Raw genomic sequence first — 24,094 nt, forward strand, 5'->3', positions numbered from 1 at the left:
TCTTGGCCACTCACGTCCTAACAGTCTCGAGAGCTATAAGGTGCCTTGACACAGATGTTTCTTCTGTTTTATCTGGCTTTTCTAGCTTTACTTGATGAGGGCATAGACCTGCTGGAAGTTACTACACTGAAGCCAGGAGTAGAAGTTTGTTTTATTTTATTTTTTTTAACACAATGTTTAGTAGAGGTCTGATGTTAAGCTGGGTTTCCATCCAAAAGACGGTATATAGCAATAAACCACAAGAATGATAAGTGAGTGTATCTGAAAGAGAAGTCCCTCACATCTTATCTTGTTTAGCTACATTTGCCCCTGTTTTGATGAGAACACTTTATTAGTTGTCTTTATTAGAAGTCATTTGGAAAATGTAGCCCATTGGTACAGGATTTAAGAATCCATAGAGAAAATTTAAGAATCAAAACATCATCAGTATTCCTTAACGCTGATGGTTAAAGCGTTTCTTGAAAATCAAAGTAAGATTATCAGTATTATTTAATAGCTCAGACTGAAATGCCACTGAATATAGATAGGTTCTCCAGATATCAGAAAATATAAGTTTTCTAATCTCAAAAAGTTTGATGAAGCATTTATATCCAAAAACATATGTTTAAAGAGACAGAAATTTCCTACGAGGATCTGAGATCCTCTGCTTGTCATAGTCTTTTTAGAATTCTTGTTGTAATATTTTCTCTGCGTAGAATTAATTCTCTGAAAATAAACCTGATAAAAAAGTGTTTGATGCAATATTTTCCTAGAATTTAAAATAATTGTTCTGTCTCGTGCTTAATGGATAAATAGGATGTAGCAATCCTAGATATGTTCATGATACATGTCCTAGGGAGAGAGCTACTGCTAGCTATGATCTTTGTGTGTGCCTAAGAACATAATTTCTAGCATACACACACATGGTTACTAAATATGTGTTCACGTACTAAGAATATGAATGCCAACTAGAAAAGTCTTTGTTATACAATATAGTCTTAATCATATAAGGGTTTAAGCTATAGGGCCACTTGTAAATACAACTAATGAAGTCCTTTTCTCATTTTTTCATTTATTTGACAAATACCAGTTGAGTACCTGCTCTGTTTTGAGCATCATCCAGGGAATCTGAAAAAATAAAAGTAATCACAATAATCATAATATTAGTTTATACCCATTTAGTGCAGGTGTTCTCAACCAAGAGTCACTTTGTAGCCCCACTGAGGAACATTTGGCAATTTCTGTAGACATTTTGGTTGTTACAGCTCTACATACAGAAAGGAGTTGGTACCAGCATCTAGTGAGTAGCGACCAGGTATGCTGTGTAACCTCCTACGATGCACAAACAGCTCATCACAACAAAAGAACCATGTGGCCCCAAATACCAAAAGGCCTGCTTTTGAGAAGCCTTGGTTTAATGTTTTATGTTTTGCAAAGTATTTAATAATATCAATGATAATAATTTCCATGCTTCCTACTTTTAAGGAGTATTAAGCCTAATCTGGTCCACCCTTATGTGAGGACCAATGTAAGAAGAGTATGAGTGACTACATTTATACATGCTGTCACACAGAAACTACAAAGGGACGCAGGTTAAATGTCAGTGGAGTAGAGGGGAGCCAACTGCATAAAGGAATTCTGAGGATCCGAAAAAGAGAAGGATCCCACCTGCAAAGATGAAGAGAAAAGCTATTCTGTAGGCATTCAGCCCTGTGAACTTGTGTTGGGCATCAGGCTCCTATTCAACCCATGAAATGAAGGGGTTAGTCTTCTCTTTCCCACTTGTGAATAATTTGCCCCAAGAAAATAGTAATTTCCCCCCCTTACGTTATGGACCCCGTTCTCCTTTCCAGAATGCCTTCATAGCTGTTAGCTCACTTGCTTCCAGAGTAGATCTCTGAGGTATTATCATCTTCATTTAATTAATTAGGAAACAAAGGGTCAGGGGAATCATTTCAAGGTTATTTTAAATCTAGCCCCCCCCACCCCCGGCCCTATTATCTGCCCAGTAGTCCACCATCGTGGGACTATCCCGAGATTCAATTATTAATCCTTGAGCACTACCCTCTGTTACAGCCCCCTACTCACAGGAGCTTTCTGAATGTCTTTTCAGACTGAATTGAACCTAAACCCATGACTTGTAACAGCTGCTTTTCCCAAGGCACAGCTCTGTGAATTTCATTCTTATTTTAGCATCCTTCAGTCAACACTCTGAAGATATTTTGTTGTCATATAGAAGGATACACGGTTGTCTCGTCCTTTCTGTCTTTTAGCAATGCTACATCCTGTAAAGTAAGTCATGTGCTAAATGACAACGCTGTGGGAAGTGTTCTTCAGAGGTTTCAAAATAAACACTTGTGTGTGTTTCCGTAGTGGAGTTGTGAGAACTCAGGGGCTAAAGGTCAAGGCCCATCAATCATTCTGAGCTTTCTGACTAATCCTTTACTCTACCTTCTCTGTGATCACATATGAAAAGCCTTTTTTAAATGGTATTTCTGTAGGTCTAGAGAAATCTTCCCGGCCGTGAAAGAACTTCAGCTATTTATTTTTTTCCTTGCGCTTTTCCTTTTCCTCATATCTTATTTGCCTTTTTTAGCTCTGGTCCCTGAGAGCAACCATTTCAGCCCAGTAGCAGCAAAAGGGTAGTTTTGGGATCTTGGTAAAACTTACACTCTGAATTTCTCCTGTTGACTTGTGGATTCATCTGGGATAAATAATGCAATACTATTTCTCTGAGGTAATTAGTGTCAGTGTTTTGCCAGAGACACTGGCAAAAGTTTGATTATAGATAGCATCATGAAGTTACTAAGAGCTAGCCAGGAACTTTTCATTACAATGAATAGTCAAATAAAATGGGGTTTTCTTAGAACTTCAAATTTTCCTACATTTACAGTTTTAAATTATTCAAATTTAAACTAAGGAGACATTTTCTTTCCTTCATATGTAGATGTTTCATTTATTTATTTATTTATTTATTTATTTTGTAAATAATAGGATTTATTTTTTTAATGTTTATTTATTTATTTATTTATTTCAATATATGAAGTTTATTGTCACATTGGTTTCCATACAACACCCAGTGCTCATCCCAAAAGGTGCCCTCCTCAATACCCATCACCCACCCTCCCCTCCCTCCCACCCCCCATCAACCCTCAGTTTGTTCTCAGTTTTTAAGAGTCTTTTATGCTTTGCCTCTCTCCCACTCTAACCTCTTTTTTTTTTTTCCTTCCCCTCCCCCATGGGTTTCTGTTAAGTTTCTCAGGATCCACATAAGAGTGAAACCATATGGTATCTGTCTTTCTCTGTATGGCTTATTTCACTTAGCATCACACTCTCCAGTTCCATCCACGTTGCTACAAAGGGCCATATTTCATTCTTTCTCATTGCCACGTAGTACTCCATTGTGTATATAAATCACAATTTCTTTATCCATTCATCAGTTGATGGACATTTAAGCTCTTTCCATAATTTGGCTATTGTTGAGAGTGCTGCTATAAACATTGGGGTACAAGTGCCCCCTATGCATCAGTACTCCTGTATCCCTTGGGTAAATTCCTAGCAGTGCTATTGCTGGGTCATAGGGTAGGTCTATTTTTAATTTTTTGAGGAACCTCCACACTGTTTTCCAGAGTGGCTGCACCAGTTTGCATTCCCACCAACAGTGCAAGAGGGTTCCCGTTTCTCCACATCCTCTCCAGCATCTATAGTCTCCTGATTTGTTCATTTTGGCCACTCTGACTGGCATGAGGTGATATCTGAGTGTGGTTTTGATTTGTATTTCCCTGATGAGGAGCAACGTTGAGCATCTTTTCATGTGCCTATTGGCCATCCGGATGTCTTCTTTAGAGAAGTGTCTATTCATGTTTTCTGCCCATTTCTTCACTGGGTTATTCGTTTTTCGGGTGTGGAGTTTGGTGAGCTCTTTATAGATTTTGGATACTAGCCCTTTGTCCAATATGTCATTTGCAAATATCTTTTCCCATTCCGTTGGTTGCCTTTTAGTTTTGTTGGTTGTTTCCTTTGCTGTGCAGAAGCTTTTTATCTTCAAAAAATATGGAACGCTTCACGAATTTGCATGTCATCCTTGCACAGGGGCCATGCTAATCTTCTCTGTATCGTTCCAATTTTAGTATATGTGCTGCCGAAGCGAGCAATAGATGTTTCTTTTAAAGGCACCAAACTTAGGTCTGAAGAATGGTGTTCAAGCCCTGACTATTCTACTTATGAATTGTGTGGGCTTGAGAAAGTTTCTTAAACTCTTTTATCCCCTCTTTTCTCACCATTGATTTTTAAGTTTATTTACTTATTTTGAGAGAGAGAAAGAGCATAGAAAGAGCAGAGAGAGAGAGAGAGAGAGAGAGAGAGAGAGAGAATCCCAAGCAGGCTCTGCACTGTCAGCACAGAGCCCAACATGGGGCTTGAACTCACAAATGGTGAGACCATGACCTGAGCTGAAACCAGGAGTTGGATGCTCAACTGACTGAGCCACCCAGGTGCCCCTCCTCCCTTTTTAATAGGAATACTTATTATTATACACCTGGGTGGTATAACTGTTTTATGGGCAAAAGGAGAGAATGTATCTGAAAGAATTCTGCCAACTATAACACACTATGCAAATATGAATGCTTCAATTAAACAGATATTTAGAAGTATATTCTGTATGCCAGGCAGTTTACCAGGAACTGGAAAAGGAAAGATTACCTGCACACTTTTAAAAAAGCTTATAGACCAGTGGGGAAATAGAATCTAAGCACAGAAGGCAGAGCCTGAGACAAGAGTTGGAGCATAAATGGTGTATTTGAGAGAGGCATGGGACAGTGAGGGAGGGTAGATGTGATTTAGGGAAGGGAAGATGGCCAACAAAAGTAAATTATTAAACCAGCTACCATAGTGGGCAACTGGAGAGCTTAATCTCTTGGGAAAATCTGGGCAATAGTGTACAACATATGGCTCAGAATTATCCCACTAGAGGAGTGAGGTGGCTGGAGTGTGCACTTACTTGCTTTAGCTTTGGAAACGGATAGTATCTGCTATAAGTATTATGTCTGGTAATGGCAGAGACAAGGGATAGTGGGGGAGGATGTATACAATTTGCCTGTGCCCTGCAAAAAGCCTGGGAAGGCTTTTGTCCCATTGACTTCTCCATTTGTAGCACTCTCTTTGCCTTTGATTTCTAGACCAATGCTCTGTTTGATCTGCTTCCCACCACACAGGCCACTCTCTGAACTCTTTCCTTTTCTTCTACAGACTCCTTACATTTTGGCATTTAACAGATTCTACTCTCAACCTTCTTTCCTTAACATTCTGTATGTTTCCTGTAGGAAATCTCTTGCTTGTGGCCATGTAAGTACTGATGACTCTTAAATCTATATTTCACCCCAAATTTTATTCTACTTCCCCAAGCTTCATACTCATATTCCAATGTCCTCGCTTCCATTTCTCAAACAAAGCTACTTTTCTCCAGGTCTCCAGGGATTTTCATCCATGTTGCTAAATCCCATGGAAAGTTCTCACTTCTCTTCTGACTTGACCTCCTGCAGCATTTGCCACATTTAATTGCTCCCTCCTCCCTGATAATCTCTCTTCCCTTGGATTCCAGGGAGAAGCCACTCATTTTCAGCTTCCTCTGATGTGTCTCCTCATTTCTATCACCTCTAAACATTGGAGTGCCCTACAGCTTAGTCTTTGGATCTTTCCTGTTTTAGTGATCTGATTCAGGCTGTGGCTTCATGCACAAACTACCAATGTGAGTCTCAAGCCTGAATCTTCCCTGAACTTTGGGACTGCATGCATATTTAGGACTCTCTCTCATTCTCTCTCTTTCTCATACACATACACACACACATACACACACACTGCCTTCTATTTATTTCCACTTGAGTGTCTGAAAGGCATGTTAAACATAACACGTACATAACTGATCTGATGTTGCCCCCACACCTGCTTCTCTCCCAGCTTCCCCCATCTTAATAAATAACAATTTTTCTATTCCAGTTGCTCCAGCCAAAAATTTTAGGTCATCCTTGACCCTATTCTCTCTCTCTCATACCATAGCTGATCTATCAGCAAATTCCATTGGCTCTGTTGTCAAAATATATACATAATCCAACCAGTGCTCACCACCTCCATAACCACCACTTGACCCAAGCCACTTCAACTTGTCCCTGGACTATCCTTCCAACTCCTTATTAGTTCTTTGCTTGCTTCCTTTGCTCCTGTTTGCTATTTTCCACACAGAAACGAAATGTTCTTTTTTGCTACTTAAATGTTCACCTCTCTACTCTCCAAGGTTTCTAAAGGTTTCCCATCTCATTCAATTTAAGAGCCACCATCCTTACAACCTTCAGGGCCACCCGTCAGTATTGCATTGCACAACTCCAGGGGAGCACCAGTCACACAGAATTCAATACAACTAGTGCTTCTCAGAGCAACATACATCTGGCCCTACATTATCTGCCTGTCTTACCCCCCCAACGCCTCCCTTAATACTTTCCTTTTTGCTTCTTAGGTTCTAGCTATTCTGTTCTATCTGCCTGCCATGCTGTTCCCCCAGATATCTCCTCTCTGTTCTTTTAAACACTTGTCTGTAAGACCGTTAGGGTGAGTAGCCAAAGACAAGGTACGAAAGAGAAGCTATACCAGTAACAGCTATTATTATCCTTGTTATTGGGGTAGTGAGAGACTCAAGGACATGGAAGAATTCTTTTTTTTTTTTTTTAACGTTTATTTATTTTTGAGACAGAGAGAGACACAGCATGAACGGGGGAGGGGCAGAGAGAGAGGGAGACACAGAATCGGAAGCAGGCTCCAGGCTCTGAGCCATCAGCCCAGAGCCTGACGCGGGGCTCGAACTCGCGGACCGCGAGATCGTGACCTGAGCTGAAGTCGGACGCTCAACCGACTGAGCCACCCAGGCGCCGCAAGAATTCTTAATAAAATTCATGATCAACTTGAATTTCATTCTGCTATGAATTGAACCTTGAAGGTTTTTGTTTTTGTTTTTGTTTTTTTAATTATTTAAAGTCCCTAACAACTTCTTTCTATCTATTGAACTGTAAGAAATGCTCATCTGGTGGGTTCCCACTGTTTTTCTGTGAGAACCACAGTCTTGTTTTGATTTCTCTATGCCACATACCCAGCCAGAAGAAGCAGTGCCAAACAAAATAGATTTCTCACTGAGCCTAAATACTACCTGTTCTCTTTGGGCTCAGTAATTTTTGTTTATAGATCATTTGAGATTAGGTTTCTATTCTCTCCCAAACACTGCTTTGCTTGAGGCAGCACAGTGGTTCCTCAAACAGAAATAAGGAGGTGCCTGCCCTCACTTGCATTTCGTTCTTCTTCCTCTCTTTACAAGTTGGTCGCACAGCTTAGAGGGTGATGACTCAGAAGCCCAAGAGCACAGACTGAGCCCTGTATTATTTTGTTCAGTGGCTCAAGACCAAGGATATCCACATTTTGTTCAGTATCGTGCCTCACAATCAGAAATCTGTGGACTTACAGATTATGATCAAATACAGAAATGTTTAGCTACAAAGGAAAGGTCTGATGTTTTCAACATATATAAGTACATACCTCTAAGCGTTTCTGGTCAGTAATCACTTTGATCACTGCAACAAGAATGCCCCTCTGTCACACCCTGAACCATTCAAAACATCCTTTCTTTTAATTCTAAATTCAGCTTTATATCCCCCAAGGGTGGTCAATTTAATCATAACAGAACCAGGTAGCTGAAAGAAATTGCTGGGATTTTTTTTTTTCCCTTCACATGATTGAAATATTAGCTTAGTTCTAAGTTTTGTATTTGTCTTCAAAAGTTCCCAAGAAGGGATACCTGTTTATGTCTTTTTGGTGGATATAGTTTCTTAAGCTCAGTCAGTTCTCCTTGAAATTGAACTAGAATGATGTAGTAATTGCCTAGTAACTCAGCCATCCAAGTGTCTGAACTCTAGGCCGCCTGCTGAAACTAATGTGTGGTTCGGGATTGGCACATCAAAATCTGTGAATCTCTTTTGAAATTGCAATTTCATTATGCCAAATAGCACTGCCATCTTCATAACCTCAATTCCATTGAGCTCAGCAGTTGGGAAGTAATTGCAGTCTCCCTTTTCATCTGTTCAATCTGTATGTTTATTTTGTGTCTGAAGCCCTGCACCCATTGAAACAAAATGAGCTAAATTCTTTTTTGTTTAATGTTTATTTATTTTTGAGGGAGAGACAGAGACAGAGTGTGAATGGGGGAGGGGCAGAGAATGAGGGGAGACACAGAATCCCAAGCAGGCTCCAGGCTCTGAGCTGTCAGCACAGAGCCCGACATGGGGCTCGAACCCACAAACCCTGATATCTGACCTGAACCGAAGTTGGACATTTAAACCGACTGAGCCAACCAGGCACCCCATGAGCTAAATTTTAATTGAGGAGGTAGTGTAAGACAGTGTTTTAAAGCTGTGGTCTTCTAAATATTTTTGCCTGTGGAACCCTGAAAGGATTTTGAAAAACGATACACGATTGAATGAAAACATTCAAATTGCACAATTTGAAGTTACTGTCTAAAAATTTTAAATCATGAATGTAGTTGGCAAAGAGTGTAATTTAAAAGATATCACAATAATTGACATTTTACAATGAAACCATTATATTACTTTTTTAAATGTGTCCAAAGGAATTTAAATACCTTAGTGAGGGGGGTTTCACCAACCATTCAAAAATTACAAGCTCTTCTTTTCACAGTCAATGGACATTACATTGATTCTCTTTCTCCCTGAACTCTTATTTCTATTTTCCTTCTACAGAATTTCATTCTAGTGTAATCTCTTTGAATGCTGTGAATTATTTTCTATCACACTACCATACATCTCTAGAACTAAACCCTGTATTACTTCGAAACATTTTCCCTCAGTCATGAGATTCCGAGTGTCAACAACTTCTTTTTTGATTAATTTATCATAAAAATTATGATTTAAATCTATTACAAGCTTTTGTAATTACTAAATGTGACATTTGCTGGAGGTTCATCTCTTTTTAAAAAAATGTTTATTTATTTATGTATTTTGAGAGAGAGAAAGCACGAGTGGGGTCAAGGCAGAGAGAGAGAGGGAGAGTCTCAGCAGTCTCCACACTTAGTGTGGAGTCTGACATGGGACTTGATCCCATGACTGTGAGATCCCATGACCGGATCCCACGACCATGACCAAAATCAAGAGTCTGATGCTCAACTGACTGAGCCACACAGGTGCCCCTGGAGATTCCTCTCTTGATGTGTTAGAGGAATGGTTGGCTTTCTTTTAAAACTGGTTTGTGTACAGTGTAACAGAGTTTGTGATATATTCCGTTCCTGTATTTTTTCTTCTAGATGATTGTGCTTTAGAACTTATTCACATAATTAAGTACAGGGAATAGAAAGAATTTTATTAGAGTAATGGCATTCAGTTATTTGAACAACTTCCCAGTTTAATGTCAAAATCCACATTATAATAACCTATCATTAAAAATTATTTCTAATGATTAGATGACAACTTTATTAGATTCTCCTTCCATTTTTGAAAGCACAGAGTTGGAAAGAACTGTACTTGCATCTGAATTTGTTATTCCATCAGTAAAGTCTTCATGATCTTAATTTCTCAGACCTTTACCAGGTTTTATCAAAGGTCAACGTATGGCTTTTTCACTTAGAGGCACTTTATTTAATCCTGTATACTCAGAAAGAATTTGGAAAACAGATGTATTGTTAATTTCAATTAATTATTATTTTGTTAAGTTTATTTATTTGGGGGGAGGGGAGGGGCAGAGAGAGGGGGTGGGAAAGAGAGAATCCCAGGCAGGCTTCACACTGTCAGTGCAAAGCCCCATGTGGGGCTTCAACTCAGAAACCACGAGATCATGACCTGAGCTGAAGTCAGACGCTTAACCCACTAAGCCACCTAGGCATCCCAATGACACAATATTTTTGATATGATGGGAGGTGGGTGGGGGATGGGCTAAATGGTGATGGGCATTAAGGAAGGCACTTGTTGGGATGAGCACTGGGTGTTATGTGTAAGTAATGAATCAATGGGTTGTACCCCTGAAACCAATACTACACTGTATGTTAACTAAATTGAATTTAAATCAATCAATCAATCAATCAATCAATCAATAACTTATCATATTATTGTGTGCTTTAAATATATGTTTTAAAACTTTGGAGCCATTGATTTGATTCCTTCAGTTTATAGAGAATTTACCTTACTGGTAAAGTCACTTTCCAATGTTAAGTTAATTGGCCAAATTAGAGTTACTTTTTGACAGAAAGAGGCTGACTTTATTTTTCAGTTTATATTAGTGTGTTGATATGTGTTCCCATAATAAGAATCTTTCTGTTATTTATTTCTTTTACTTATTAAGTTATACAATATTCACTTTCCCCCCCTTGTGTATAGTTCTATGAGTTTTAACACAGGCATAGATTTGTATAACCACCAACGCAATCAGGATAAAACAGTTCCATCCCCCCAAATATATCCTCATATTATTCTTTGTAGTGAAATCTACATTCCCACCTCAAACCTCTGGAAACCGATGATCTGCTCTCCAAACCTACAGTCATGCTTTTCCCACAATAGAATACTATGCTTCATTATCTTTTGAGACTGACTTCTTTCACTTAGCATAATACCTTTAAGATTCATCCATGTTGTTACATGTATCAATTTTTTTCATTTTACTTTTTAATAGTATTTCATTTTATGGATGTACCCCAATCTGCTTATTCACTCATTTGTTGAAAGTCATTTTTTATTTCCAGTTTTTGGTAGTTATGAAAATTATTGCTAAACATTTGATTATAGGATTTGTAAGCAAATTTCTCTAGAATAAATACCTAGATTGGAAAATGTATGTGTTGCTTTTTCAGAAACTGCCAAACTGTTTTCCAGAATGGCTATGTTATTTGGCTTTTCCTTCAACAATATATATGAGTTCAAGTTGCTTCACATGCTCATCAGTATTTGGTATTGCCAGGTTGAATTGTGTTGTTGTTTTGTGTTAGTCATTCCAATAAGGGTGTAGCGGTATCTCATTGCAGTTTTAATTTGCATTTGCCTAATGACTAATGATAAGCATCTTTTAACATGTTTGCTGTCAGTATATCTACTTTGGTGAAGTGTCTGTTCATATCTTTTGCCCATTTTTTCCCTTACATTGTGTGATTTCTTATTTGAGACTCCTTTATGTATTCTGGTGCAAGTCCTTTGTGAAATATGTGATTTGGAAGTAGTTTCTCCCAGTCCGTAACTTGTCTTATTATTTTCTTCACATTGGCTTTCACAGAGCAAATGTTTTTAATTTTGATGACGTCTAATTTATTAATTTTGCCTTGCATGGAACATACTTTGGTGTCCTATAAGAACTCTTTGCCTTATTCACACACACAGATCTTCTCCATAATGTCTCCCAAGACTTTTTTAGTTTTATTATGATTTATAGTGAGTTAATTTTTGCATAATGTGTGAAGTATAGGTCAAGTAGTATTTTTTTCTTTTTGCACATGGATGTCCAATTTTCTAGGACCATTTGCTGAAAAGATTGAATTGCTTTTGCAACCTTGTTAAAAAGTAACTGACCATATTCATGTAAGTCTATTTCTGGACTCTATTTTGTTCCATTGATCTTTGTGTCTATCCCCAAACCAAAAACACTCTGCTTGATTATGACATCTTTATGTTGTCTTAACATATGGTAGTATGAGTTTTTCAACTGTGTTCTTGCTCCAAATTTATTTTTCTGTTCTAGTACTTTGCCTTTCTATATAAGTTTTAAAATCAGCTTGTCAAAACTCCTTCAAAGATTTTGACTGGAATTATGTTAAAGCTCTAGATCAATTTAGGGAGATACCAGTATGATATCTTAAACATAATGAATCTTTCAAACAATGAACTCTGTTTATCTCTCCATTTATTAGGTCTGCCATGGTTCTTTTATCAGCATTTTATAATTTTCATTTATATACCTTGCACATATTTTGTTAGATGTTTTTAGAGCTATTGTACAAGGTACTGTTTTCAGAATATTGGCTTCATACTGTTCATTGCTTATTATGGTAAACAGAATTCTGAGATGGTCTCCGAGATTCTAGTCTTCTGGTATATAATCTCCTTATTTTTGAATGTGGGTATGAAATCTGAGTATAATGAGATGGTCACTCCTGTGATTAGTTATGTTATGTGCCACAGTTGACTTCAAGAAAGGTAGGATATTTTTGGCAGGGCTGACATAATCAGATAATTCCTTAAACTGAATCTCTCCTCCTGGTTTCCTGAAGAGTTGTCATGAAAGATGTAGAATTCTATCAAATGTTTTCCCACATATGCTGGCATGATTATGTGGGGTTTTTTTTAGTTTGTTAATGTGGAGTTTACATTTATTACTTTTTCAATGTACAACTAGTCTTGCATTACCAGAATAAACCCTATTTGTTTGAGTATTTTGTGTACATATATGATTTTCCTTGAGTTAGTCCTGTTTGGGTTGTGCTGAGCTCAAGTCTAAATTTATAGTCTTCACTGGATTTCAGAAGTTGAGTCATTAATTTTTAAATAATTTTTTGTACAAATCTCATTCTTCTTTCTTTCTTGGATTTTAATGACATCAGCATTAGACCTTTTTATAGTATCTAATAGGTCCCTGAAGTTATGTCCATTCTTTTCAATCGTTTTTCTCTCTATTGTTCAAGTCGGGCAATGCCTATTAATCTATATTCAAGCTCACTGATTCTTTTCATTGTCATCGTCATTCTTCCATTCAGTAGCCTTTTAAAAAAATTATCATATGTTTTAATTCTAAAATTTCCATTTGATTCTTACAACTGCTGTTTCTCTACTGAGAACTTCTATCCTTCCATTCATTTCAAATTTGTTGACCCTTACTTCATGGAGCATGGGTGTAATAGCTGTTGCAACGGCCTGTCAAATAATTCCAGTATCTAGGTCTTCTCACAAATTGTGTCTACTGATTATCTTTTCACCTGGGGGTTGCTGAAAGTGTCCTGCTTCTTGGTATGTCAACTAATTTTGGATTACATCCTGGGTGTTTTGAATATATTATGAAATTCTGGGTCCTGTTAAAAATCTCTGGATAATGTTAATTTTTGTGCATTTGTTTTTCTTCATAGTCAACTGAGCCAGTTGGGTTTAGGTCACAAGTCCCAATATACTTTCTGTGGTCTTTAGTTCCAATGTGTCAGCTTACTTTTCAAAGATTTTGTGGTGTTATTTGGATCCTCCACACATATTCGCCTCCCAGTGACTATTGGGCCATGGAATACATTGTAGTTCAGTTCTCAAAGACTTGGTATTCTGTTTCAAGTCATTTTCATGCATGTATCTCTGGGGGGTAAGTCCAGGACTCAATACACAATTCTATGGGATTTTCTCCTCAAGCTCTCTTCTCTCTGTGATCTCTCCAAACTCTCTGACTCCCAGGGACTCTTCTTCCTGGTCCTTTGTGTCCACAAAGCTGTAGGTTCAGCATCTTTCACTGTCATATCCTCCTCCAGGGCAAACAGGCAGCCCAGCCCATAGCTGCTCCCATTGTTGTGTGAGTACCGCTCCAGAACTAAGACCTCCCTCTAGAGGAGAGTCAAGAGAGAAAACAGTTTGGAGGATTGCCTCCCCACTCTTTGTTTTGCAGGATTCCTCCCTCCCATCCCTCTGACCAGGGAGAGAGTTTCTCCTGGCCATGCCTGTAGCTCAGTTCTATGATTTTGCTGCCCAGACTCTATGTTGGGAAATATGGGTGAAAAAGGAAAACGCCAGAAAACTCACTTCCTAATTAGTCTTTTTCTTTTTTTCAATGAATGAGGTACAATTGACATAACATTGTGTTAGTTTCAGGTGTACAACATAATGATTTGATATTTGTATTACTCTTTTTTAAGTCTTGATATCCCTTCCCAAGCTGCCTGCTATTCTTAACTTTTCAGATCCCATAGATAGTTGCTTTATGCGTTTTGTTTGTGATTTTTAGTTATAACCAAAGGAGGAGATAAGATGAAATATTCTTATGCCATCTTAACTGGAACTGGTAGCTTCTAACCTCATTTGCACTTTTAATTTTAGTGCATATATTTAGGAGGACAGTCCGTCAGACAAAACCCAATGGCTGGACTCAAGTTTGTTGCTGTAATGACATGAGTTCCCTGTCCTTCTGTGTTTCTTGTCAGTGCTCTTTTGACTTTGCCCTTCAAGGGGTTTCCCTGGGAACAATATATTATCTGACATTTGGGGAATGAGGATGCACGATAGCTAAACTGAAGGTATTTTGAAATGTCTACAGGTTTGGAATTTCAGATATTTTGCACCTCACGATGAGGCATTGGAGCAGGTTTGGAATGGATAAGAGACATGTCTTTATTTTGTCAATTAAAAAAAAAGAGACTTCATGAGATGGGGAAGGGAAAACTGACAACTCCAGCCTTGGACAGGTAGGGCAATTAAGTAGGGCAGTTATAAAAAAGAGGGCATTGAAGAATGTGGACACTGAGTCCTTTAAAACTATTTCTACCTGTGTGTAGCCTTGGAGGATCTTTGCTTATGCCCAGGGCTACTGTGGAATCCTTCAGACTTGGCTTTGATCCTGGTTCTATTTCTTTAGTGATACAGTTGAAAACGGGCACATAGTGTCAAAATGAATCACACGTGACAGAAACTCATAGGCACGTACACAAGTGATTACATTAATACATGGGATAAATATTAAGAACAAAAAAATGCTGACTAGCTGTGAGGACGGATAGCTACATGTTAGAGGCTGGTGGCACTAGTCCGTGCAAGCGGTACTTTGGCTAGAGATTTGTACAAGGGAAGATCAATGACTTTTAGTTTAAGTTCCTCTCTGGTGAATGTGGGTAAGGCAATTACAGAACTGAAAAAAAAATGCAGAAGAAACAGTAGAGGAACTTTTTAATCCAAATAATAGTTTCAACAATAGTATAATAATAATAATAATATATAACACTTGCTGAACATTTGTTATATACTAAATGCCATGCCAGGCGGTTAGAGATACTATCTTATTTACTGCTCACAGATGCACTGTGAGTATCATAGCAATTCTTCCCATTTGGGGCTATATATTGTGTCTCCCCAAAAATTCGTATGTTGGAACCTGAACTCCCAAAGGAATGGTATTAGGATATAGAGCCTTTGGGAGGTAATTAGGTTTCCATGAGGGTAGAGTCCCATGATGGGATAAGAAAAGAGACTGGAGCTTGCTCTCTGTGGTATATATCAAGGAAGGCCATGTGAGGACATAACCAGGAAGAGAGCCCTCACCAAGAACTAGACCATGCTAGCACCCCGACTTTAGACTTCCAGCCTCCAGAACTGTGAGAAATGAATGTTTTGTGTTACCACCCAGTCTATGGTATTGTTGCTACAGCCAACACTGACTGAGACACTTCTCCTTTTGTAGATGAGAGGACAGATACTTAGATTCTCTCATTTGCTCAAGGTTATCGAGGTAGGATGACGCAAGCTGTGATTTGAACCCATTTGAACCTGGGCCGGGTAGAGCTCACAGATTTAGTATATCACTGTTGTAACCGAAACACACACATTTTAAAAGGAGGAAAGAAGATTTCTGTGTATATTTAACTTAATGACCTTCAAAATTAGCTCCAAATGGTGATTTCTGTGTACAAAGACTACTTATTTAAAAATCATTCACTGGAAGCACTTAATTAGAATGGATTAAAGATTAGAACTATGGCATTAGGCCCACAAAGGAAGGGAGGGGTTTATTCCATACAAAAAGTTCAAGTTGCATAAGGAAATTTCTATGTATATGTATATAGCACATGATTTTATATATATACAGCAAGTACTGTTCATTCGCCTTATATTTTGTGATTAGATAAGCAAGCAGTGGTCGCCTGCACATACTCCAGTTGGCTTCTTTTCTTCTTCATGAGAATGTTCCTATTTTTTTTTTTCATGGTTTGTAGTTCAAATAAATCTCAACATGGGACAAAAAAAAGTGGCCATTTAGCTTAGAACTGTTGATGTTGACTGGGTAAGAAGTTTGGAGTTTTGCTTTCAGTCTCTTCGGACAAGATGTCAGAAATGTGTGGCTTAATTTAGGCTAAGGCTTTGCACTGAAAATAAGTCTGCCTGCTGGCAGTCTTATAATTGAAGAAAACATGTAATGTTCAGATCTGCCCGGTATAGAATAGTAGTGATAAAAATAAGAGTCTTGACATATTTTTATCTCATGAAGTCTCCTTATTTTGCAAGTCAAATGCAGATGCAGACATAAATGTACTGACCTTTTATTTATTTCTGTTATTTGTAGCACATTTTTGCTATTTTTATGAAGCAGGCAATGCAAATTGATCTGGCTGGACACTGGACAGAAAGTAAAATGCAAGGCCACATACTTCTAGCAATAAAGCAACATGTATCGTTCAGAACCTTGTCCTACTAAAATCAGTTCAAATGGATATGATGTTTTAGATGAAATATGAAAAGATCTTCACTCAAAAATCTTGGGGAACATTTGACAAGTTACTTCTGTCCACTAAGTAGCATCTAGAGGGCTCAAAAGAGTTAATGCTTTCTGAGATTGCCCAATACATACAGCCAGTGGCCTCACAGGATCTGGCTTTTTACTCCATAGGATTTTATGAAATATTATTCTTTGGGGTTGTTAAGCTGTTTCCAATTTTCTCAGTTTGGATTTCAGAAGACTCCCTGCTAAGTATAACTTTTGAATAGAGGATTTTTACAGATTTTTATAGGATAAAATCTGAAGACTAGAAAATGTCTTGCTTATCTGGGAAACTCAACAGCCAGAGGATTAACATTTGAACATTATAACAAAACAAATAGTATCTTGTTCTGATAGAAAACAAAATTGTTTCATATGATTTAACAGCCGTGTTTAAATGAACAAATTATTAGAAAGATTTAAGTAAAAGGGAATTATTTTTATGTTCTTGTTTTTTGAGAACCCAGCTTAAAGAAACGCATTCACCCCTTCCTTCAGCAGGTATGGAAAAGCAGCTACGGGCCATTCATGCATACAGCAAATGTGTATGGAGTGCCTATTGTCACTGGGGTTGTTTCGGCCACTGGGGATTCAGGAGCATACAAAACAAAGTCCCTGTTCCGAAGGACTCACACATTGGAGAATTTGATGATTCTCGTGGGAGAGGAAAAGACGGAAGGTGTTTGGTTGGGAGAAGATGGAGGGTGGTGGTTGTACCACTGGCCACAGTAGAAACCACAGGGAAGAGAACAGTTTAGAAGGAAGAACCATTTGGGTTGTGACTTTCCAGATCATATCAGTTGGGTGTAGGTACCTGAAGCTCAGGAGACAGGTTTGAACAGGGCAACAAGAGCTTGGGAGTTGTTTGTATAGATACCAGGCTGAAAGCAAAGTGGATGAGCTCATAGAGGGTGAAGGTGAAGTGCAAAGGAGACAAAGAGGAATGAGCTCGAAAGTTCAGGACACGTAAAGGGCAGCTTGCAAAAGCAGTTTTGATATCTGTCCCCCTCTGAGACCCACCGGAGTTGTGGAAAATGGCTCACCGACTCATCTCTTGACTGTATCACAGACTAAGGAATACTAAATCTTCTATTCCGGTATTTGTCCTTCCTTTCTCGTGTGTTTCCCCCAGTTGATTATGAAACAGGTTGGTGCCCTGCTGGACCCAGGAGGATTGGGATGGAGGCACTGGAACTCGGGAAAATTGGAAAAAGATGTGACTCATTGTATTCTGTGAGAAGATAAAAAATGTATATAAATAAACATTGTTTTGCTTAAAAATGAGTTTTTATTGGTTTTTAGCTCAAGTTAGGCGACAGCTAAAAACAAGGTCCTTAGAGCAATAACAATAACAGCAACAACGGTAATGATAAGTTACTTTGATTGCATGCGTGCTGGGTGCCACTCATGTTAAGTGCTTTTTACATTCTGTTTCATTTAATTTTCTATACAGTGTACTGGGTACATAATATCATCCTTATTTTACAAGTGAGGGAACGGAAGCTTATCATTTTAGGATATTTCCTGACAGAATAACCTTGATACTCAGTGCATTTTTGAATGAGAGAGCGATTGAAGGGGCTTTCAGCAATGAAAAAAAGAATACTAATTTAAGGGGTACTAAATTAATCCAACCGTTTGCATTGCAACTAGAGAATCTCATTGGGGTGAGTATTAGGAGCAACAAAAGAAGCAAGCTCGTAGTGTTTATTGCAGAAAAGGGAATGAACTTTCAGAAACTAAGGCTAAGGAGATAGTGATTCAGGTCACTAATGTGTGTCCCTGTTGGCATTTGGCCCGATCAGATGCCCAAAGGCAGTTCTGCCTGGCAGGCTGGATTGCGGTCTATTTTCATTCCTACTTGGGATGCTGTGCTCTTCTGCTGCCTAGTTCCCCCTTCAGTATCCTGTCTCTGTTCCTCCTTCTCAGCTTGTCACTTTCGTGGTGCGATATGAGGCTACCCATGCCTTTGTTCCTCTCTCAGCTAGTGGCTAAACTTCCCAGTTTCTTCCAGGCCTGGCGGGGTCCCCGAAGCTGTATCAGCTGAAGTTCCTATATCCAGCAGTCATGTAATAGAGTGTCTCTTTTTTCCCTATATTTAAATGTAATGCAGCTGCTTTATTTTTTATTCTGTGTCATGCCTCTGACAGATTGAACGTGAATAACTAAAACACCAGAAATTTGTTACTGGTGTCCCGGTCCCATTTAAGAATCTCTTGTGTACAGGGCCAATGTCGTTAGATTTTAAAAAGAAAAACGAGCAGACAAAAGCTTAGGTCATTTAACCTATCAAGTTTAGGCTTAATCACATTTTGGGGGAGAGGCAGGTTGTTGAAAGTGGTGTGAGTTGAGGGTGCAGAGTGTGGACATGTGAGAGGACGGGGGAAGGATTGGGGTCAGTGAATGAAAGAGCTGAATGAAGGATTTCTTGGCTGGAAGAATACAGACTGGTTAGAGAGGAAATGAAGGCTGGGAAAACTGGAGGGGGCCTTTGAAGCTAAGAATGAGGAGTCTGCATTTGATAAGGAGAACAATAGCGAGGCCACTGGCTGGGAGGGGTGACCTGGTCAAAGCTGTGGGTGAGAAAAAACATTTTTTACCAACTGGTAAAATTGAGTATATACTGGTTTTGCATGCCTGAGTCGTCTGTTAGATCCATTGTTGTTGTGAAAAACTCTGAAGGACATTACGATGGAAAATAAATGCGGAGAATCCACAGTTCTGAGATGTCCGAGTTGCTACACAAAACATTACTTTTCCGTTAAGCAAATCAAACGCAACTTTTCTTGTTCCAGGAGGCAGGCATCTTTTTGGTCTTGACAGTTTCTTAAAAATACCCTTTAGTTCTGATTTTCAGAGTATTATTTCTGTAGGAATTTTGTATACAATGTCAGCTACAACTAATGAGCATCTCCATACCTTACACCATAATGAATATATTCCTTCTGCATTTTCCCCAACACAGTATTCTTTCAGTTCGCATTATTTTTTTAACAAGTGTGAAAGGGGCTTAATTTTCATTCACTGTTTAGTAATATTTGTAAAGTGTCAACATTTGTGTTAGTTGAAGCCGTCTTAATTTTTTTAGTTGATGCACAAAAATAAAATGCCTATCATCTATATTGAAAAACTGAGGTTTTTGGCTATAAATTATAATTGCATTGCAAGTGAACACATATGAGTAGAGAGTATTTTATGTATTTTATGTATATATATGAAAACTACTATTGTTCTGTGTGATTTCACATTGTGATGGAGTGTGATCCTTCATCTATGAAGTTAACATTTTTCTTTGCTATCTAAAGAAAAAGGTATAGGAAATGACAGTGAACTACAGTACTCGAGTAACAGCTCTGATCGTGTTTCGGACAGAGAGCAAAGGTGTCTAAATGCTTTTTGGCTATAACATCATCATGTTGACTCATAGCCCTTTGAGTTGCAGAAGTTGTATCCATACCACTTTCATAGTTATAATCATTTATAACCCGATCTCTCGTTCATTGATAGAGCTTCATTTTGTGCCTTTCTGCTTCCAAAGCCATGCAGTGAAACCAAAGTTGAGGTGTGTGAAAGCCCAAGGGTAAATCAAATATTGGAAGATGATGGTTGTTTGCACTAAGCCCTGAATACGCTGAATGAGTCATTGTATAAACTGAACAGATGTTGGGAGCAAGTTGGCACAAAGTAATGAACCTCATTCTCATCATATATCATTGGGTTACTTTTTAGTGCCTCCAAGGGTAGATGTGCTTTTTAAACAACCAATTTACTACTAAGGAGCAACATAAACATTAGGGAAAATAGAGTACTACATTTAGTTCAATTGAGTATGTCAAATGACAATTTGTATAGTTCTCTTAAAATTCAGATGTTGAAAAGTCTTGTACTTCTTTCCTTTCTCTTCAGGGAGGGTACCTCATGCCAAACAGATGCAAAGTTTCGAATTCTCTCAAAAGCTCCCTAGAGGAAATTTGAAGTGTTCCTTGGCAAACTCATCCCAATCTGTCATATTTGTTAGGAAGAGGAACTTTGTCCCTGCCTCAGATTGCAGCATTCGGCTTTTTCCTCTTTTCCTCCTCCTTCCCCTCCCCCTTCCCCTCCTTTTCCTCCTCTTCCTCCCCCTCCTCCTCTTCCTCCCCCTCCTCCTCTTCTTCCTCCTCCTCCTCCTCCTCTTCCTCCTTTTTTCTGCATTAATCCTTCATGGAGAAGAAAAGGCATTTGGGCACTTTCTTCCATGAAATCTCTCTTTGTGTGTCTGGAGAATATCATGAAGATTATGATCATTGCACCAGTATCATCAAGGGCTCCTGACACAGGCCAAATGCACTTTGGGCATGTTTTTGTTGCGGGGAGATTATTCATGGTTCCGTGATCAGACTCATTGATTCTGATATGAAGGATGCTCCCTTGGTGAGAAGGTGATGTGTTTTCAGTTTGTGGTAACTAGTAGATTTTGATGGCACTCTTTACTTATTTCTTTAGGTTAGAATACTTTGCTTACACAAAACCTCTGATGCCTTGCATTTTAGTTATTTTAATTAAGTAAGTTGTATCATTTAATGCGTACTAATATTTTAGTTCTCTTCGCCATTCTTATTTAGCCAAGATAATTTAGAATTCCAATTCTCTTAAGAATCCTCTGCTTTCTCAGAGTTGTTTTCTTGATTTTCTCAATATTACCAAAGAATATAATGGTCTTGAGGCTAGGATTAATCCTTACCAAACATCATTTAAAAATGTCACACTGGCAACATTTAAAATATATATAATCACTCTCCTGAGTTCTGTTACTGTTATTCAGTTTTTTACTGTATTGACAATAGGTTTGTTGATTTGAAATTACACTGATCATTTTCATTTAGCTAGAGTCTGCCATCTTGTTCAAGATCAGGGTCAACAAACGACAGCCCATGAAGCCAACGAGAGCCTGTAGCCTGTTTTGTAAATAAACTTTTACTGAAACACAGCCATGCCCATTCATTTATGCATTCCCTATGACTGCTTTTGCTGCACAATGGCATAGTTGAATATAGTTTACAACAGAGACTATATCACTGCAAAGTGTAAAAAATTTACTATCTGGAGGCGCCTGGGTAACTCGGTTGGTTAAGCATCTGACTTCAGCTCAGGTCATGATCTCACAGTCTATAAGTTCGAGCCCCACATGGGGCTCTGTGCTGATAGCTCAGAACCTGGATCCTGTTTCAGATTCTGTGTCTCCCTCTCTCTGACCCTCCCCAACTCGCACCTCCCTCCTTCCCTCTCTCTCTCAAAAGTAAATAAACATTTAAAATTTTTTTTTTTTAAATTTGCTATCTGCCCCTTTGTAGAAAAAGTTTGCCAACCTCTATTCTAGATTAATTTGTATGTGCTTAAGAGCGTTGGAAAGGACATGAGAAAACCTGGATTCCAGTCCTGTCTCTACATTCTCATTAGCCCACTGACATTGATTCTCCGGCCTATGTTTCCTCATTCATAGATTGGGCAGGCAGAACTGTATGATCGCCAGTGTCTTTCAGCTTGAAATTTTCAGAAATCTGATTAACACTATTTTACTTAAAGTAACTTGAAGTTGATTTTTTTCTTACAGATTTTTGGGTTTGTTACAATCCCTCTTGAGCATATTAGACACACATCCAAATTTCCACACATATTCAATGATTTAAAAATAATAATATAGCTTGCCTATATGAGCTCTATATGTGCCAAGTATGGAGGCGGGCATTTTACTTTATCTCTTTTAATCTTTAAAACGCCTGTCTAGAGTGGATGTGAATGTTCCCACAGCTGTAAGAGGCAGAGCCAGGACTTGAACTCAGTTCTCATGGTGAAGCTCCCTGCCCTTTCCACGGTCTCTTTTCATATGCCTCCTCTACTGTTATTGTCATTTGCATAAATGGTAGTATCTCATTTATCCAGGGGTTGCCACTTAAATTATTCAGAACACAATCAATAATTAAAAAGTAAAAAAACAAAAAGATTAGATTAACCGAAAAGATGGTCTCTTTTAACCACTAAAAGTATTTCCCAAGGTCCTCTTTTATAGCCTGTTCACTTTTACTTTAAAAAAAAATAATGTTTATTTTGAGGGAGAGAGAGAGAGAGAGAGAGAGAGAGAGAGAGAGAGAGAGAGACAGCGTGAGTGGGGGAGGGGCAAGAGTGAGAGGGAGACAGAGAATCCAAAGCAGGCTCCAGGCTCTGAGCTGTCAGCAAAGAGCCCAACGTAGGGCTTGAAGTCATGAACCATGGGATCATGACCTGAGCCGAAGTCGGACGCTTAACTGAGCCACCCAGGTGCCCTTATTCACTTTTACTTTTGAACAAATATAAAAACTTGCTTTTTGTTTGTTTGTTTCCCAAACCTCTATAATTAATGGCAAACCAATTGGAATCAGAGATGGGTAAAACCACAGGTGCAGGTTATCTTTAGTAGAGATGGTGATGGTGGAGAATATGGATAATGTAAGAAGGATTAATCCTAAATGGCAAGAGCCTAAAGCAGGTGGCAATCCTTGGCAGCTTAGTCTAGGGACAAATTTACCGCAGGAAACTCCCAGGGGCACTGAAAAATTTTTGCTTCTCATCGCAAAGACCCTGGAGCAGCAGGGAAATGTTTAAAATTAGCACACTCGATTTAAGAAGGGGAAGAAAGAGTGCTCTATTTCATGAAACTTTAATACAATTTTGAAGGATATTAGGAATCTCAAATAGATAATGCTTCAGTTATTTGAATTTCTCACTATGTGGAATATTTCCTTCCTTCAAAGTGCTCAGCAAACAAAATACTGCCGAGTCCCGAGTATTTGAGAAATCTTTCTCCAGATTTTCACCGATTTCATCTCACTTTTCTGCTCTTTGTTATTGCCTTAGTCAGTGTTCACACTCTGAAAACAGGGCTCTAGAGAGAAGTAATTAAAAGTCTGACTTTTCAGTTTCGTGTATTACCAGATTTTCTCCACACCTCATTCAGTCTTACATGTTCCCACTACCTCTTTTTATTCCCTATGGCTCTAAAGAAGGTCTTATTGTTTTCCTTTTATTGTTTTCATTTTTTCCAGAGTAGAGACTTTGGTTTCTAAAAACCATCTTGCTTTGATCCATTGAGTATTATTGATTGTAAAGTGAATTTGCAGAAGGTAAACATTTCTTCTACTGGCAGACTCTTGCAGAGGTGGGGGGAGTGGATAGTGGCCCTTCCTTTTATGTTTCTCTCTTGTATTCAGTTCTTGGTTTCTTCTTCCTGACGTGTAGGCATTTCCTGCCATGTTGATTTTCTAACCCATCATTTCTAATTGTCTACTTTGGGAAATGCTTTAAAACTTCAAACATTTTTTGAGGTAATATTTTATGCTATTTAGTTTGGGGAAAATGCGGTAGAATTGTGGAAGTTAAGAGATCTGGAAATATTTAAATCATTCATCCCTCATACCTCTGACTGTGAGGGTCATACCAAAAGCCTGAGGCACTATACTTCCTTAGAGTAAATTCCTCCTTTCCTTGCTGCCTATATTATATTGATTTAAAAATGTCAGTAATAGTCCGCTAAATATGTTAAAAGCTCATTTGAAGGCAGATACTATGCATAATGGTTTGC

At 38.4% G+C, this 24,094-nt stretch overlaps 1 protein-coding gene and 1 non-coding gene across 7 annotated transcripts in view; one reads left to right on the top strand and one right to left on the bottom strand.

Annotated features, from left to right (window-relative positions):
- CORIN (corin, serine peptidase) overlaps positions 1-24,094 on the top strand; it is a 251,162-nt gene that overhangs the window by 103,316 nt on the left and 123,752 nt on the right. The window lies entirely within an intron of this gene.
- Positions 4,027-4,133, bottom strand: LOC122238172. The gene has a single exon (XR_006217134.1). It is a non-coding gene; the product is annotated as a U6 spliceosomal RNA (small nuclear RNA).

Source organism: Panthera tigris, chromosome B1 (genome assembly GCF_018350195.1).
Source record: "Panthera tigris isolate Pti1 chromosome B1, P.tigris_Pti1_mat1.1, whole genome shotgun sequence".
NCBI lineage: Eukaryota > Metazoa > Chordata > Mammalia > Carnivora > Felidae > Panthera > Panthera tigris.